Source organism: Triticum aestivum, chromosome 3D (assembly GCF_018294505.1).
Source record: "Triticum aestivum cultivar Chinese Spring chromosome 3D, IWGSC CS RefSeq v2.1, whole genome shotgun sequence".
NCBI lineage: Eukaryota > Viridiplantae > Streptophyta > Magnoliopsida > Poales > Poaceae > Triticum > Triticum aestivum.
In genome coordinates, this window is record NC_057802.1 from 549,385,751 (window position 1) to 549,403,747 (window position 17,997).

Consider the following 17,997-nt stretch of genomic DNA (forward strand, 5'->3'; position numbering starts at 1 on the left):
ATTGCCATGTATTTGCGTTGTGTGACAGGTGATCGGCCTCGCGCTTGGGTGGATTGGCTCTCTTGGGCGGAGTACTGCTACAATACCTCTTATCACTCCGCCCTGCGCGCGACGCCATTTGAGGTGGTCTATGGTCGACCACCCCCGCCTATACTTCCAGTGGACCCGGAGATGGCTCGGACGGAGGTTGCGGGTGACCTGATCTGCACTCGTGACGAGATGCTTGCTGAGGTTCGTCAGCGTCTCCTTCAGGCACAGCAGCTGGCGAAGCACTACTACGACGATCATCATCGCGAGGCGGAGTTCGCGGTGGGTGATTGGGTGTGGCTGCGTCTCCTCCACCGCTCTACGCAGTCACTCGACCCACGCGCGAAGCGCAAGCTCGGCCCTCGCTACGCCGGGCCCTTCCCTATCTTGGAGCGTATTGGGAAGGTGGCCTATCGTCTTCAGCTTCCAGCCCGCGCTCGCATCCACGACGTCTTCCATGTTGGGCTGCTCAAGCCTTTCCGTGGCGAGCCACCGGCGGCTCCTCTGGCGCTTCCTCCACTCGCTGATGGTCGCATTCTTCCCGAGCCGGCAAAGGTGTTGCAGGCGCAGCTTCGTCGTGGCGTCTGGTTCGTCCTCGTTCAATGGGCGGGCCTTCCGGAGGAGGAGGCTACTTGGGAGCAGCGTGACGAATTCCGCCAACACTATCCAGACTTTCAGCTCGAGGACGAGCTGTTTGCGCAGGCGGAGAGAGATGTTATGACCGGTTTGGTCTATACCAGAAAGAGGCCCACCGGGCATTAGTATTAGGGGCTTGACCCACAAGTTATCTTAGGCAAGTTATATTAGGCAAGTTATCTTAGGCTAAAGTTATAAATACTAGTTGTAAGACACCGTTTGAGGCAAGCAATAAAGATATTATAATCTTCTGTTGCCCGGCTCCCTAAGGAGCCGGAACCCTAGCCGCCGCACCTAACCCTAGCCGCGACGGCGCCTCATCGCCGGCGCGCCCACTCCAGCCCTCGTCCTCCTCCTCCTTGTCCGTACAATCTACGCCAGAGGCCCGGTAGGAACCCTAGTCCTACCATACTTCCAGCAGCAGCCTGGCATCGACTTGATTCTCCAGAGGCTGCAGCGAGTGCTCCACTAATTGCAGTCATCAGTCAAGCAGTCACCTTCAATCCAGAAGCCTCTGCGAGTAGTCAAGTTCAGACACCTTCCCCAAACTTGACACCACCCAGCTAGCACTCGTTGCTGTTTACCCTGCTATCCTCCGTTGAAGTACCACCTGGTGCTGGAGTCAAGGAGGTTCACATAACAATGGACATCCTCGTCTCTGCAATCGTAGGTGACCTCGTCAGCAGGTCGGCATCGTTCGTGATCGGCAAGTACTTCCAGCAGCAGCCTGGCATTGACATGATTCTCCAGACACTACTAGGAAAAGAGCTATAGATGGAATGGCCACTAATGGCGCACCATACATGTGATGCGCCATTGCTATGTAGCAGTGGCGCACCATGTGCTGATGCGCCATTAGTGTGAAATACACTAATGGCGCACCAGACACACGGTGCGCCATTAGTAACAATTTTTTTATTTTTCCAGACATACTAATGGCGCACCAGTGCACAGTGCGCCATTACTAGTTCTAACTAGTAACGGCGCACCAGCCACATAGTGCGCCACTATAATATTTTTTTATTTTTTATTTTTTTGCAAAACTGCTAATGGCGCACCAGGGAAGAGTGCGCCATTACTAGTTTAAGCTAGTAATGGCGCACTGTTCGACGGTGCGCCATTAGTGTATATTTCATGGACACTTTGATCTCGATCCCCCTCCATCTCGATCGCTATCCCACCTCGCCAGATCTGGTCCCCCTCGCCGCCGAGCACCGCCCGCACCCTCTATCCCGCTCCACCGGCCGCCGCCGCCGACCCCCCGCACCCTCCCCCGCTCCAACCGCCGCCGACGACCCACCGCACCCTTCCCTGCTCCACCGTCGCCGACGACCCACCGCACCCTCCCCCGCTCCACCGCCGCCGATGACCCACCGCACCCTAGCTCCCCTGCTCCACCGCCGCCGACGACCCACCGCACCCTAGCTCCCCTGCTCCACCGCCGCCGACGACCCACCGCACCCTCCCCGGCCCGCTCCACCGCCACCGCCGACCCCCCGCACCCTCCCCGGCCCGCTCCACCGTCACAAATGAATGCAACTAAAATTGCAAAAAAAACAAATTTGATTATATTTTCAAATAACAAATTTGATGATATTTTCAAATAATAAATTTGATGATATTTTTAAATAATAAATTATTACTGTTTCATATTCATATTCAATTTCTAAAAAATTATTAGATGCAACAAAAATAATAATAAAAAAATTACTTATGGCGCACCTCTGGCTGGTGTGCCATTGCTACATAATTTTTTTTACTAATGGCGCACGCGTCGTGGGTGCGCCATTGCTATGTAAAAAAAACATTCTAATGGCGCACCGCTTCGGGGTGCGCCATTAGTAAGTTTCCCCCCTTAGCTAATTCCTCCCTCTCCCTCGCCAGTCCACCCGCGCGCTCACCGGCCTGACCCACGACGCCGCCGCCCCGACCCCCGCCGCCCCCGCGCTCCCCCACCACTGCAGCTCCCCCGCGCCGCCGCCCCCGCGCCCCCGCGCCCCCACCACTGCAGCTCCCCCGCGCCGCCGCCCCGCGCCCCCGCGCACCCCACCACTGCAGCTCCCCGCGCCGCCGCCCCCGCGTCTACCCGCCGCCCACCTCGTCTTCCACGCGCCAAATCGAGCGGTGGCCAGGTAAAACCCTCCTGACCCGCCGGCGTCCACCTCGACCTCCTTCCTCCCCTCCATTCCCTCCTGACTCCTCCACCTTCCCTTCTCTCTGCAGGATCGGACGAACTCCATCATCGAGCAGAACCGGGGAAAGCTCCAGCCCTACCCCTGCGTCCAGCGCAGGTATGCTCATCCCCTTCCCGCCCCTCCGGCTGCCGGCGTCCGCCCTCCCTCTCCCCTGTCCCCCATCTCTGATTGGCAGTGGTTATGTTGATGAATATAATGTTGGAAATATGCCCTAGAGGCAATAATAAATAGGTTATTATTATATTTCCTTGTTCATGATAATCGTTTATTATCCATGCTAGAATTGTATTGATAGGAAACTCAGATACATGTGTGGATACATAGACAACACCATGTCCCTAGTAAGCCTCTAGTTGACTAGCTCGTTGATCAATAGATGGTTACGGTTTCCTGACCATGGACATTGGATGTCGTTGATAACGGGATCACATCATTAGGAGAATGATGTGATGGACAAGACCCAATCCTAAGCCTAGCACAAGATCGTGTAGTTCGTTTGCTCAGAGCTTTTCTAATGTCAAGTATCATTTCCTTAAACCATGAGATTGTGCAACTCCCGGATACCGTAGGAATGCTTTGGGTGTGCCAAACGTCACAACATAACTGGGTGGCTATAAAGGTGCACTACGGGTATCTCCGAAAGTGTCTGTTGGGTTGGCACGAATCGAGACTGGGATTTGTCACTCCGTGTAAACGGAGAGGTATCTCTGGGCCCACTCGGTAGGACATCATCATTATGTGCACAATGTGACCAAGGAGTTGATCACGGGATGATGTGAGTTACGGAACGAGTAAAGAGACTTGCCGGTAACGAGATTGAACAAGGTATAGGGATACCGACGATCGAATCTCGGGCAAGTAACATACAGATAGACAAAGGGAATTGTATACGGGATTGATTGAATCCTCAACATCGTGGTTCATCCGATGAGATCATCGAGGAGCATGTGGGAGCCAACATGGGTATCCAGATCCCGCTGTTGGTTATTGACCGGAGAGTCGTCTCGGTCATGTCTGCGTGTCTCCCGAACCCGTAGGGTCTACACACTTAAGGTTCGGTGACGCTAGGGTTATAGAGATATTAGTATGCGGTAACCCGAAAGTTGTTCGGAGTCCCGGATGAGATCCCGGACATCACGAGGAGTTCCGGAATGGTCCGGAGGTAAAGATTTATATATGGGAAGTCTTGTTTTGGTCGCCGGAAAAGTTTCGCACTTTATCGGTATTGTACCGGGAGTGCCGAAAGGGGTCCGGGGGTCCACCAAGGGGGTCCACCAGCCCCGGGGGGCCACATGGGCTGTAGGGGGTGCGCCTGGGCCTATATGGGCCAAGGGCACTAGCCCCAAGAGGCCCATGCGCCAAGAGATAAGATAAACGGAGAGTCCTAAAGGGGGAAGGCACCTCCGAGGTGCCTTGGGGAGGAAGGACTCCTCCCTGGCCGCACCCTTCCTTGGAGGAAGGGCCAAGGCTGCGCCCCCCCTCTCCCTTGGCCCTATATATAGTGGGGGGAGGGAGGGCAGCAGCAATCCAAGCCCTTGGCGCCTCCCTCTCCCTCCCGTGACACCTCTCCCTCCCGTTAGTGCTTGGCGAAGCCCTACCGGGATCCCCGCTACTTCCACCACCACGCCGTCGTGCTGCTGGATCTCCATCAACCTCTCCTTCCCCCTTGCTGGATCAAGAAGGAGGAGACATCGCTGCTCCGTACGTGTGTTGAATGCGGAGGTGCCGTCCGTTCGGCGCTAGGATCATCGGTGATTTGGATCACGACGAGTACGACTCCATCAACCCCGTTCTCTTGAACGCTTCCGCTCGCGATCTACAAGGGTATGTAGATGCACTCCTTCCCTCTCGTTGCTAGTAAACTCCATAGATTGATCTTGGTGATGCGTAGAAAATTTTGAATTTCTGCTACGTTCCCCAACAGTGGCATCATGAGCTAGGTCTATGCGTAGTTTCTATGCACGAGTAGAACACAAAGTAGTTGTGGGCGTCGATGTTGTCAATTCTTCTTGCCGCTACTAGTCTTATCTTGTTTCGGCGGCATTGTGGGATGAAGCGGCCCGGACCGACCTTACACGTACGCTTACGTGAGACAGGTTCCACCGACTGACATGCACTAGTTGCATAAGGTGGCTAGCGGGTGTCTGTCTCTCCCACTTTAGTCAGAACGGATTCGATGAAAAGGGTCCTTATGAAGGGTAAATAGAAATTGGCATATCACGTTGTGGTTTTACGTAGGTAAGAAACGTTCTTGCTAGAAACCTATACAAGCCACGTAAAAACTTGCAACAACAATTAGAGGACGTCTAACTTGTTTTTGCAGCATGTGCTATGTGATGTGATATGGACAGAAGATGTGATGAATGATATATGTGATGTATGAGATTGATCATATTCTTGTAATAGGAATCACGACTTGCATGTCGATGAGTATGACAACCGGCAGGAGCCATAGGAGTTGTCTTTATTTTTTGTATGACCTGCGTGTCATTGAATAACGCCATGTAAGTTACTTTACTTTATTGCTAAGCGCGTTAGCCATAGAAGTAGAAGTAATCGTTGGCGTGACAACTTCATGAAGACACAATGATGGAGATCATGATGATGGAGATCATGGTGTCATGCCGGTGACAAAGATGATCATGGTGCCCCGAAGATGGAGATCAAAGGAGCAAAATGATATTGGCCATATCATGTCACTATTTGATTGCATGTGATGTTTATCATGTTATGCATCTTATTTGCTTAGAACGACGGTAGCATAAATAAGATGATCCCTCACTAAAATTTCAAGAGAAGTGTTCCCCCTAACTGTGCACCGTTGCAAAGGTCCGTTGTTTCGAAGCACCACGTGATGATCGGGTGTGATAGATTCTAACGTTCGAATACAACAGGTGTTGACAAGCCTAGCATGTACAGACATGGCCTCGGAACACATGTGAAACACTTAGGTTAACTTGACGAGCCTAGCATGTACAGACATGGGCTCGGAACACAAGAGACTGAAAGGTCGAGCACGAGTCGTATAGAAGATACGATCAACATGGAGATGTTCACCGATGATGACTAGTCCGTCTCACGTGATGATCGGACATGGCCTAGTTTGACTCGGATCATGTATCACTTAGATGACTAGAGGGATGTCTATCTGAGTGGGAGTTCAATAATCAGATGAACTTCATTGTCATGAACATAGTCAAAAGGTCTTTACAAATTATGTCATACGCTTTAGTTCTACTGTTTAAGATACGTTCCTAGAGAAAAATTTAGTTGAAAGTTGATAGTAGCAATTATGCGGACTGGGTCCGTAAACTGAGGATTGTCCTCATTGCTGCACAGAAGGCTTATGTCCTTAATGCACCGCTCGGTGTGCTGAACCTCAGCGTCGTCTGTAGATGTTGCGAAACATCTGACATACACGTTTGATGACTACGTGATAGTTCAGTGTGTGATGCTAACGGTTTAGAATTGTGGCACCAAAGACGTTTTTGAAACGTCACAGAACATATGAGATGTTCCGAAGACTGAAATTGAGATTTCAGACTAGTGCCCACGTCAAGAGGTATGAGACCTCTGACAAGTTTCTTAAGCCTGCAAACTAAGGGAGAAAAGCTCAATCGTTGAGCATATGCTCAGATTGTGTGAGTACTACAATCGCTTGAATCGAGTGGGAGTTAATCTTCCAGATGAGATAGTGATGGTTCTCCATAGTCACTGCCACCAAGCTATTAGAGCTTCGTGATGAACTATAACATATCAGGGATAGACATGATGATCCTTGAGCAACTCGCGATGTTTGACACCGCGAAAGTAGAAATCAAGAAGGAGCATCAATTGTTGATGGTTTGTAAAACCACTAGTTTCTAGAAGGGCAAGGGCAAAAGGGATACTTCATGAAACAGCAAATCATTTGCTGCTCTAGTGAAGAAACCCAAGGTTGAACCCAAACCCGAGACTAAGTGCTTCTGTAATGAGGGGAACGGTCACTGAAGCAGTACTACCCTAGATACTTGGTAGATGAGAAGGCAGGCAAGGTCGACAGAAGTATATTGGATATACGTTATATGAATGTGTACTTTACTAGTACTCCTAGCAGCACCAGGGTATTAGATACCGGTTCGGTTGCTAAGTGTTAGTAACACGAAATAAAAGCTGCAGAATAAACGGAGACTAGCTAAAGGTGAGATGACGATATGTGTTGGAAGTGTTTCCAAGGTTGATGTGATCAAGCATCGCATGCTCACTCTACCATCGAGATTTGGTGTTTGCGTTGAGCATGATTGGATTATGTTTATCGCAATACGGTTATTCATTTAAGGAGAATAATGGTTACTCTGTTTATTTGAATAATACCTTCAATGGTCTTGCACCTAAAATGAATCTCGATCGCAGTGATACACATGTTCATGCCAAAAGATATAAGATAGTAATGATAGTACCACATACTTGTGGCACTGCCACTTGAGTCATATTGGTATAGAACGCATGAAGAAGCTCCATGTAGATGGATCTTTGGACTCAGTCGTTTTTGAAAAGATTGAGACGTGCGTACCATGTCTATTGGTATATATGCATGAAGAAACTCCATGCAGATGGATCGTTTGGACTCACTTGATTTTGAATCACTTGAGACATGCAAATCATACCACATGGGAAAGATGACTGAAAAGCCTCGTTTTCAGTAAGATGGAACAAGAGAGCAACTTATTGGAAGTAATACATTTTGATGTATGCAGTCCAATGAGTGCTGAGGCATGCAGTGGATATCGTTATGTTCTTACTTCACAAATGATTTGAGTAGATGCAGAGTGTATTTACTTGATGAAACACAAGTCTGAATTATTGAAAGGTTCAAGTAATTTCAGAGTGAAGTTGAAGATCGTCGTGACAAGAGGATAAAATGTCTGTGATATGATCATAGAGATGAGTATCTGAGTTACGGGTTTGGCACACAATTGAGACATTGTGGAAAGTGTTTCACAATTAATACCGCCTGGAACACCATAGTGTGATGGTGTGTCCGGACATCATAGCTGCACCCTATTGGATATGGTGCATACCATGATGTTTCTTATCGAATTACCACTATCGTTTATGGGTTAGGCATTAGATACAACCGCATTCACTTTAAAAGGGACACCACGCAATTCCGTTGAGACGACACCGTTTAGAGAAACCTAAGTTGTCGTTTCTTAAAAGTTTGGGGCTGTGACGCTTATGTGGAAAAGTTTCAGGCTGATAAGCTCGAACCCAAAGCGGATAAATGCATCTTCATAGAATACCCAAAACAGTTGGGTGTACCTCCTATTTCAGATCTGGAAGCAAAAGTAATTGCTTCTAGAAACGAGTCCTTTCTCGAGGAAAAGTTTCTCTCGAAAGAATTGAGTGGGAGGATGGTGGAGACTTGATAAGGTTATTGAACCGTCACTTCAACTAGTGTGTAGCAGGGCACAGGAAGTTGTTCCTGTGGCACCTACACCAATTGAAGTGGAAGCTTATGATGGTGATCATGAAACTTCGGATCAAGTCACTACCAAACCTCGTAGGACGACGAGGATGCGTAATACTTCAGAGTAGTACGTGATCCTGTCTTGGAAGTCATGTTGTTGGACAACGATGAACCTATGAGCTATGGAGAAGCGATGGTGGGCCCATATTCCGACAAATGGTTAGAAGCCATGAAATCCGAGATAAATGGATCTTTGAGAAGAAGACGGACATGGACGGTAATGTTACCGTCTATGAAGCTCGACTTGTGGCAAAGAGTATTTCCACAAGTTCAAGGAGTTGACTACGATGAGATTTTCTCATCCGTAGCGATGCTTAAGTCCGTCGGAATCATGTTAGCATTAGCTGCATTTATGAAATCTGGCAGATGGATGTAAAAACAAGTTTCCTTACCAGTTTTCGTAAGGAAAGGTTGTATGTGATACAATCAGAAAGGTTTTGTCGATCCTAAGGATGCTAAAAGGTATGCTAGCTCCAGCGATCCTTCCATGGACTAGAGCAAGCATCTCGGAGTCAGAATATAAGCTTTGATGGAGCGATCAAAGTTTTTGGGTTTATACAAAGTTTGTTAGAAACTTGTATTTACAATAAAGTGAGTGGGAGCGCTACAACATTTCTGATAAGTATATGTGAATGACATATTGTTGATCCGAAATGATGTAAAATTTCTGGAAAGCATAAAGGGTTGTTTGAAAGGAGTTTTTCAAAGGAAGACCTGGATAAAGCTGCTTACATATTGGGCATCAAGATCTATAGAGATAGATCAAGACGCCTGATGATACTTTCAAAGAACGCACACCTTGACATGATTTTGAAAGAGTTCAAAATAGATCAGCAAAGAAGGAGTTCTTGGCTGTGTTACAAGGTGTGAGTATTGAGTAAGACTCAAGACCTGACCACAGCAGAAGAGAGAGAAAGGACGAAGGTCGTCCCCTATGCTTCAGACGTAGGCTCTACAGTATGCTATGTTGTGTACCGCACATGAAGTGTGCCTTGCCATGAGTTGGTCAAGGGGTACAATAGTGATCCGGGAATGGATCACATGACAGCGGTCGAACTTATCCTTAGTATCTAGTGGACTAAGGATTTTCTCGATTATGGAGGTGAAAAGGAGTTCGTCGTAAAGGGTTACGTCGATGCGAACTTTGACACTAATCCGGATGACTCTGAGTAGTAAACCGGATTTGTATAGTAGAGCAATTATTTGAAATGGCTCCAAATAGCGCGTGGTAGCATCCACAAGATGACATAGATATTTGTAAAGCACACACGGATCTGAAGGGTTCAGACCCGTTGACTAATAACCTCTCTCACAAGCATAACATGATCAAACCAAAACTCATTGAGTTTAATCACATAGTGATGTGAACTAGATTGTTGACTCTAGTAAACTCTTTGGATGTTGGTCACATGGTGATGTGACCTATGAGTGTTAATCACATGGTGATGTGGACTAGATTATTGACTCTAGTGCAAGTGGGAGACTGTTGGAAATATGCCCTAGAGGCAATAATAAATAGGTTATTATTATATTTCCTTGTTCATGATAATCGTTTATTATCCATGCTAGAATTGTATTGATAGGAAACTCAGATACATGTGTGGATACATAGACAACACCATGTCCCTAGTAAGCCTCTAGTTGACTAGCTCGTTGATCAATAGATGGTTACGGTTTCCTGACCATGGACATTGGACGTCGTTGATAACGGGATCACATCATTAGGAGAATGATGTGATGGACAAGACCCAATCCTAAGCCTAGCACAAGATCGTGTAGTTCGTTTGCTCAGAGCTTTTCTAATGTCAAGTATCATTTCCTTAGACCATGAGATTGTGCAACTCCCGGATACCATAGGAATGCTTTGGGTGTGCCAAACGTCACAACGTAACTGGGTGGCTATAAAGGTGCACTACGGGTATCTCCAAAAGTGTCTGTTGGGTTGGCACGAATCGAGACTGGGATTTGTCACTCCGTGTAAACGGAGAGGTATCTCTGGGCCCACTCGGTAGGACATCATCATTATGTGCACAATGTGACCAAGGAGTTGATCATGGGATGATGTGAGTTACGGAACGAGTAAAGAGACTTGCCGGTAACGAGATTGAACAAGGTATAGGGATATCGACGATCGAATCTCGGGCAAGTAACATACAGATAGACAAAGGGAATTGTATACGGGATTGATTGAATCCTCAACATCGTGGTTCATCCAATGAGATCATCGAGGAGCATGTGGGAGCCAACATGGGTATCCAGATCCCGCTGTTGGTTATTGACCGGAGAGTCGTCTCAGTCATGTCTGCGTGTCTCCCGAACCCGTAGGGTCTACACACTTAAGGTTCGGTGACGCTAGGGTTATAGAGATATTAGTATGCGGTAACCCGAAAGTTGTTCGGAGTCCCGGATGAGATCCCGGACGTCACGAGGAGTTCCGGAATGGTCCGGAGGTAAAGATTTATATATGGGAAGTCTTGTTTTGGTCGCCGGAAAAGTTTCGCACTTTATCGGTATTGTACCGGGAGTGCCGAAAGGGGTCCGGGGGTCCACCAAGGGGGTCCACCAGCCCCGGGGGGCCACATGGGCTGTAGGGGGTGCGCCTTGGCCTATATGGGCCAAGGGCACCAGCCCCAAGAGGCCCATGCACCAAGAGATAAGATAAACGGAGAGTCCTAAAGGGGGAAGGCACCTCCGAGGTGCCTTGGGGAGGAAGGACTCCTCCCTGGCCGCACCCTTCCTTGGAGGAAGGGCCAAGGCTGCGCCCCCCTCTCCCTTGGCCCTATATATAGTGGGGGGAGGGAGGGCAGCAGCAATCCAAGCCCTTGGCGCCTCCCTCTCCCTCCCGTGACACCTCTCCCTCCCGTTAGTGCTTGGCGAAGCCCTACCGGGATCCCCGCTACTTCCACCACCACGCCGTCGTGCTGCTGGATCTCCATCAACCTCTCCTTCCCCCTTGCTGGATCAAGAAGGAGGAGACATCGCTGCTCCGTACGTGTGTTGAATGCGGAGGTGCCGTCCGTTCGGCGCTAGGATCATCAGTGATTTGGATCACGACGAGTACGACTCCATCAACCCCGTTCTCTTGAACGCTTCCGCTCGCGATCTACAAGGGTATGTAGATGCACTCCTTCCCTCTCGTTGCTAGTAAACTCCATAGATTGATCTTGGTGATGCGTAGAAAAATTTTGAATTTCTGCTACGTTCCCCAACATATAAGTGGTGGTTATTTCAGTGTTTATTTCAGTGAATATAAGTGGTTATGTTGCAAAATCTTCTACTTTGTAATAAAGCTCAAGTGTTTCCAACACATATTTTATATGAGGTTGCATCTGTGTCAACTGTCAAGTTCAGCACTTTCATATGGTATCTCAAGCAAGTCTCATTTCTCATTATCTCAAGCAATATTAATGTAGAAGTGAAGGGTGGTGTCACTGCAGATCGGAGCAGTTCGCTCCTCACACAAATTCAGATGGTCTGCAAGGCCATAACACTGAGCATGGTTCTTGTTTTTAGTAGAAGCTCTATACACACAGTGTCCCAAAAGCTTAGCAAATCAGTCATCAGTGTAGGTGCCAGGGTTAGCTAGAGACAATGGAGTAGACAGAACACAGACATATAGTCAAGCCTCTTGAGAGGCTGGAATGATATCAGTGGCAATTAATTTGGCTTTACTGAAAACCTTACTGAAACTAAATTCAGTTAGCTGGGTCATCTTCCACTTGAGAGGCTGGAATGATATCAGTGGCAATTATTTCCTATGATATGATGCAGCAGTAGTAGTAGTATATTGTGCTTAGGGCATGAATCATATGCAGCAGCAGTAGTAGTATTTTGTGATGTGGCAGAATATCTTGTTTCAAATATAACCTATGCATGTCTTTTTCTGGTTATGGATATTGTATAGTACTGCATATCTTGTTTTTTTGTAATATAATGCTTACCAAAGGCACATAAACTGCCAAAACTGAAAGAAATTGGAGTGTTGAAGATATGCTAGTAGAGGACCATATGGTCTGTGGCCTTTTCATCCATATGAAAGTAGAGGCACATTGTGGTGCTAGTTTGCTGGGTTTTGTCTCCGACCATCGTGTCATGATGATTTTGCAGGTACCCCGAGAGGCCCTTGAGTTTGCCAGAATGTCGATTAACTTCCGTTCCGGCAAATTCGGGTACTCCATATGTCCTATTTTCAGCAAAGGTCATGCTGAAATTTTCCGTGAATTTTAGCATGACTTTGCTAAAAATAGGACATATGGGGCACTTCCGACTAATGCATGGGCCGGGGTATCTTAGTACTTAATTAAGTAGGATCAACTGCCTCTTGTGTTATACATATAGAAGTGTGATATCTACTCATAGTTATTACTAATGTCAGTTGCTCGTCATCGATAAACCCTAATCTGGTAGGATGACCTACTAAAAAAGCCCATACCACATATTCTATTTGGCTGGGCGTGTTTTCACCACACTGTGGATTATCTTATTGGACCCAACAGAGATGATGTAGTTTTGAATTATGAACATAGGAAATGTCGTCATCGGACGACGAAAGTCTCTCGGGGGAGTGCGACTGGTGCCACGACGGTCGAGGTCTGTGCGACAGGCCTCACCTGGACGATGATCGGCGCTTCAGCATTAAGCTCGAGGAGACCTTCGAAGTTGAAACGGTACGCATCGACGACAAGTGTTTTTTTCATAATTAAGCATGACTTCAACTATTTCAACGTGTAATTTCATCTTTTACAATTCGAGTATAGTTTATCCCATGCCATGCAAGACGCTATGTCTTGGAGAGGATGGATTTTGAAGATCATCAAAATTTTGAAACGAAGAAAATTCACCTAAGGACACATCATGATGTGGATTTTGAAGTAAATCTGTATAATGCTGAGAGCGTAACCCATTTCGGTTGCAAAAATTGGGAAGCATTTTGCAAGATGTATGGTTTTGATGAGGGTATGCTTGTCACCATGGATCTTGGTGATCCTGGCATCGACCAAGACAATATGGACATTTGGGTCCTTGTTGATACGCCTCCAGTTCTACCGCTATGTGAGTTTGTCAAACATAGTTAATTATTAACTAATCTATATTTTTTATTTCAAAATAGTTGACAACTTATTTCCATTGACAGCTTATTTTGATTGTTCAAAAAATGTGTGGAAAATGGTAGACAAAACCCACTACACCGATGGCTCCGAGTTAACTTATCAGGAGAAAAATCATCTGGTCGGATTTTGTACTGATCTTGAGAATTACAATATCTACAATCAAACTCCTCAACATTATGGTCAATACGTGCCACTAGTGCACGTGTTGAACTACGATAACTACCATGGAGATACCCTGGTAAGATTTTTTACTATTACGACATCCGTGCATCTTTTGCATACTTCTAAAACTAGTACATCATTGCTAACTATGAAGTTATTACTATGTTTTTCAACAGAGAATCCCAGAGGATTGTGTGCCTCATTTGATGTATCAAAATGGCAGCCTTCAAGTTTTCAACTTATATCCAGGTCATCCTACGAATCTCAACTGTCCATACCGGATTTCTAGAAGAACTGGAGACATGCTAATCAGAGAATGGAAAAAATGTATGGACAGTCGTAAGGAGGTTCTTGGAAGCAAAAGGAAGCACCGCGTAAGAATTGGAGACAGGATGATCTGCATTCTCCATAATGGAGAGTCAGGGTCTATATTGTTTTATGCTATTTTACCTTAAATAGGGTATTTTAGGTCCTTAATAACGAGTAGAAGTTGTATGATGATGATTAGTAGGACTTGTTAGGATTAGTATTACTTTCGACAAACTCGCTACTCGCGGTCTCGAGACTTGTAATGTTCTATCTTTGTTCGGTCTTTTGAATTTAGAGACTTATATGATGAATTGTATTCGGAGACTAATCTTCTATTGTATTCGATGAATCTGCTGTTGCTGTGTGGTGCTGTTTATATTCTGTCCAATAATATATTTTGTAATCTATGCAAATATTAGAAAAGAAAAAAATCCCTAATATACATACTAATGACGCATCACCCAAATGTGCGTCATTAGTATGCCAAAAGATACTAATGGCGCATCACCCAGCAGTGCGCCATTAGTATAGCAAAGCACATGCCCACTGGGAGGCATACTAATGGCGCACCGTGGCCTATACTAATGGCGCACCAGTGGTGCGCCATTAGTAAAAAATACTAGTGGCGTGGTGCTAGTGGCGCATCAGTAGTGCGCTATTAGTAGGCAAAACTGGTGCGCCACTAGTAAGCCTTTTTCTAGTAGTGAGAGGCTGAAGCGAGTCGTTCAGAGAATCGACACCGTCGTCGAGGAGGCCAAGGGACGGCGCATCGCCAACCAGGGGATGCTCCGTTAGCTGAAGATGCTGAGGCAAGGAATGTACAGAGGCCACTACATTCTTGATGCCCTGAGATTCCAAGCCGCCCTTGAAGATGAGGAGGAGGTGAGCCACTCACTGACTGCTGTTTTGCTGTCTGAATCCAGTTGTCTGGCCAAACGGCTTCGTTTCTCCGGTGGTGCCCGTGGGGGTGGTAGCGGCAGCAACAGAGATGCAGCAGCACTGTTAATGTCTGGTGCAAACAACAAGATACGAGAAGAGCTGCAACGGGTGGTTTCTTCTCTTGAAGACACCATGGATGCAGGTATGAAGGAGTTCCTTCTCTTCTTGGAGTCGTATCCTCGGGTACTCCGCCAACCACACGCCGCATATGTGCTCTTGGAGAACTGCATGTTTGGTCGCCAAACTGAACGGGAACAGGTCCTGGATTTCTTGCTCCGTCCCGGCGCTACTCCAATGTTGGCCATACTTCCGATCGTCGGTCCTTTAGGGGCAGGAAAAAGCACTCTTGTGGAGCATGTCTGTAGGGATGACAGTGTGCGTGGTCGCTTCTCGACGATCCTCTTCCTTCCAGAAGGCAGCCTTGAGGATGAAGGAGTGACCGACTTGAGAGGGGGCAGCAACTTCAAAGTCAGACATCAGAATCACGCCACTCAGTCTCACAACAGGTTTCTGATCATTGTCGAAACCGCCAAGGACATGAACGAGGGAGCATGGAGAAGTCTGAAATCGTGCGTCGCCCACATGGCACCTTGCGGTGGGAGTAAAATCATAGTCACCGGTCGGTCAAACAGAATAGTGGATCTTGGAACGACGGAAGCGCTTTCACTGGGCCGTGTCCCTCGAGAAGCCTATTGGTATCTCTTCAAGTCGCTCGCTTTCGGAAGCGCGAACCCTGATGAGCACCGAAGCATGGCAGCGATGGCCATGGAGATCGCTTCGGAGCATAGACAGTGTTTGCTGAGCGCGCATATGGTTGCCGGGTTACTGCGAGATAACTTCAGCCCCAGATTCTGGCGTGCGATCCTTGGGTTGGGTGCGTGAGAGCACATAGAGAGGCACATCTTGTGTGCGAAGATGGACAGCGGTATCATTGGAGGTTAGGGAGGAGCTGTGAATATTTCTTGATTTGCAGCCATCGTCAGTCAGATTCAAGTGAGCAAGTCCCCAAGATCAGTGTGCAGGAAATCATCTCGGGGCGTGCTGGTACATTGCCCAGAGGGAAATTTGAGGCTCTCGCATGGAGGTCTTGCATACAGCCCTACTACAATTACACGGTAAGCTGTGTGATGCCAGCACCGCAATCTATGGTGCTTGAGGAAGGGCGCTTGGTTTGAGCTTGTGACTCTGTGACCGCAGTCTTGCGAATTTATGAAATGTTATCACATTAGAGTATATACTGTCGAGCAGTACGTGTTGCCAAGTGAGTCAAAATAGATGGCAATCAACATCTAGGTGTGGGGTCCTGTCTGTCCTAGTAGTATAATGTTTTTCATGTTGACTATTTTTTTTTTTTGAAAGCAAGAGCTGCTTGATTACTTAACGGCTCCTGGGCATATCACCCAGGATACACACCCCCACATGGGGAGGTACATCAGACGACCACTCCAGAAGGTGGTCACTCACACACTCACGGCCAATGCCAGCTAGTTCATGTGCTACAGAATTTGCACTACGCCTGCATACAGAAATGGAAACTTCTGAAAACCACATCTTGAGTTGATATTTCATGTCCTCGATCAAAGCTGCATACGGCGAGGAATCCGCCTTACGAAAATCGAGCGCCTCTGCCAGGAGCTGGGAATCAGTCTCGAGCTCGACCCGCACCAGTCCGAGGTCAGCCGCCATGCTGATCGCATGGGCCATAGCTACTGCTTCAGCTGCAAAAGCATCCCCAATGTTCGTCTCTCTGCCAGCCCGAGCACAAATCAGGTTTCCCTCAGCAGTTCGGACAGCGGCACCCCAACCTGCGTGATCTTGGCCCGGGATAAAAGAGCCATCAATACTAATCTTGTACATAGTTTCCTTTGGTGGGCACCACATATCCGGTTGTTTCTTAACTGGCTCCTGGGCAAAAATTTGCAGGTATTCGATGACATTGCTGCGCGTCATCCGCGCCACCACGCTCGCCTCCACAGGTAGTTCTCCCTCCCTCAGTTTGTTCCGGTTAGACCACCATAGCCACCAGAAAGTAAACACGTGCAAGCGCTTATTGACATCTAGGCCCCATAGGAAATCAAGCATTGCATGCACAGACGTGATCTCCTCGAGTTGCATCCTCTCCTTTTCCATGGCCAAGTCTCTTCACACACCCTTCACTATTTTTCATTTTATGAACAGGTGAGCTCCATCCTTGTCTACCAGCCCGCAAAATAAACATTTGGTGCTTTCAATATGAATTCCTTTGCGGGCAACATTCACCCGAAGAGCAAGGGACTCGTGCTTCAGTCTCCACGTGAACATTTGGATGTTCTTGGGGCAGGGAAGTCGCCAAATCCGCTTCCATGAGTCGTCAGGCGTACGATCCAGATTCCCAGGATTGTTGTCGCTTCCACCAACCCCACTGTCACTCCGGGTTCTCTCAAGCTCCATATGAAGCTTATACGCACTTTTGACCGAATGGATGCCCTTGGTGTCATACTGCCATGCCACAAAGTCTGGGACTCCATCCCGAAGAGGGATCTGAAGTATGTGCTTCACATCATCCGCCCAAAAAGAGTCTCTCACAAGCTGTTCATCCCAGGACCCGGTGAGTGGATTGATGAGGTCGCTGACCCACTCCAGGAGACTAGGACCGCGCGGGGTGATGACTCGTCTCGACCAAGCTCGAGGAATCCAGGGATCCGACCAAATACGTACATGTGTGCCATCCCCAATCCTCCAGATGTAGCCCTCCCGAAACAAGCTTAGCCCGTGCAACAAACTTCGCCAGGCATAGGAACCCTAGCACACAGGGATTCCGGGTTTTGAATGAGTCTCCAAACTTGCCGAGACAACATAGCTAGGTTAAACCCATGCATGTCACGGAACCCCAACCCTCCCAGTGCTTTAGGTTTGATGAGCTTCTTCCAGCTGATCCAATGAGTGGCATGCTCCTTATCATATTGGCTCCACCAGTAATTCCCAATCAGTGAACTAAGCTCGTCACAAAAAGATTTGGTCAGGTAGAAACATGACATAGTGAATGTGGGAATGGCTTGCGCAACAGTTGTAACCAGCGTTTCTTTCCCGGATTTAGCTATGAGCTTCTCCTTCCAGCCATACACCCTCC

At 47.6% G+C, this 17,997-nt stretch overlaps 1 pseudogene; it reads left to right on the top strand.

The window, feature by feature from the left end:
• Positions 1-1,305: 1,305 nt before the first annotated feature.
• LOC123075323 (disease resistance protein RGA2-like) lies at positions 1,306-16,063 on the top strand (annotated as a pseudogene).
• Positions 16,064-17,997: the final 1,934 nt, after the last annotated feature.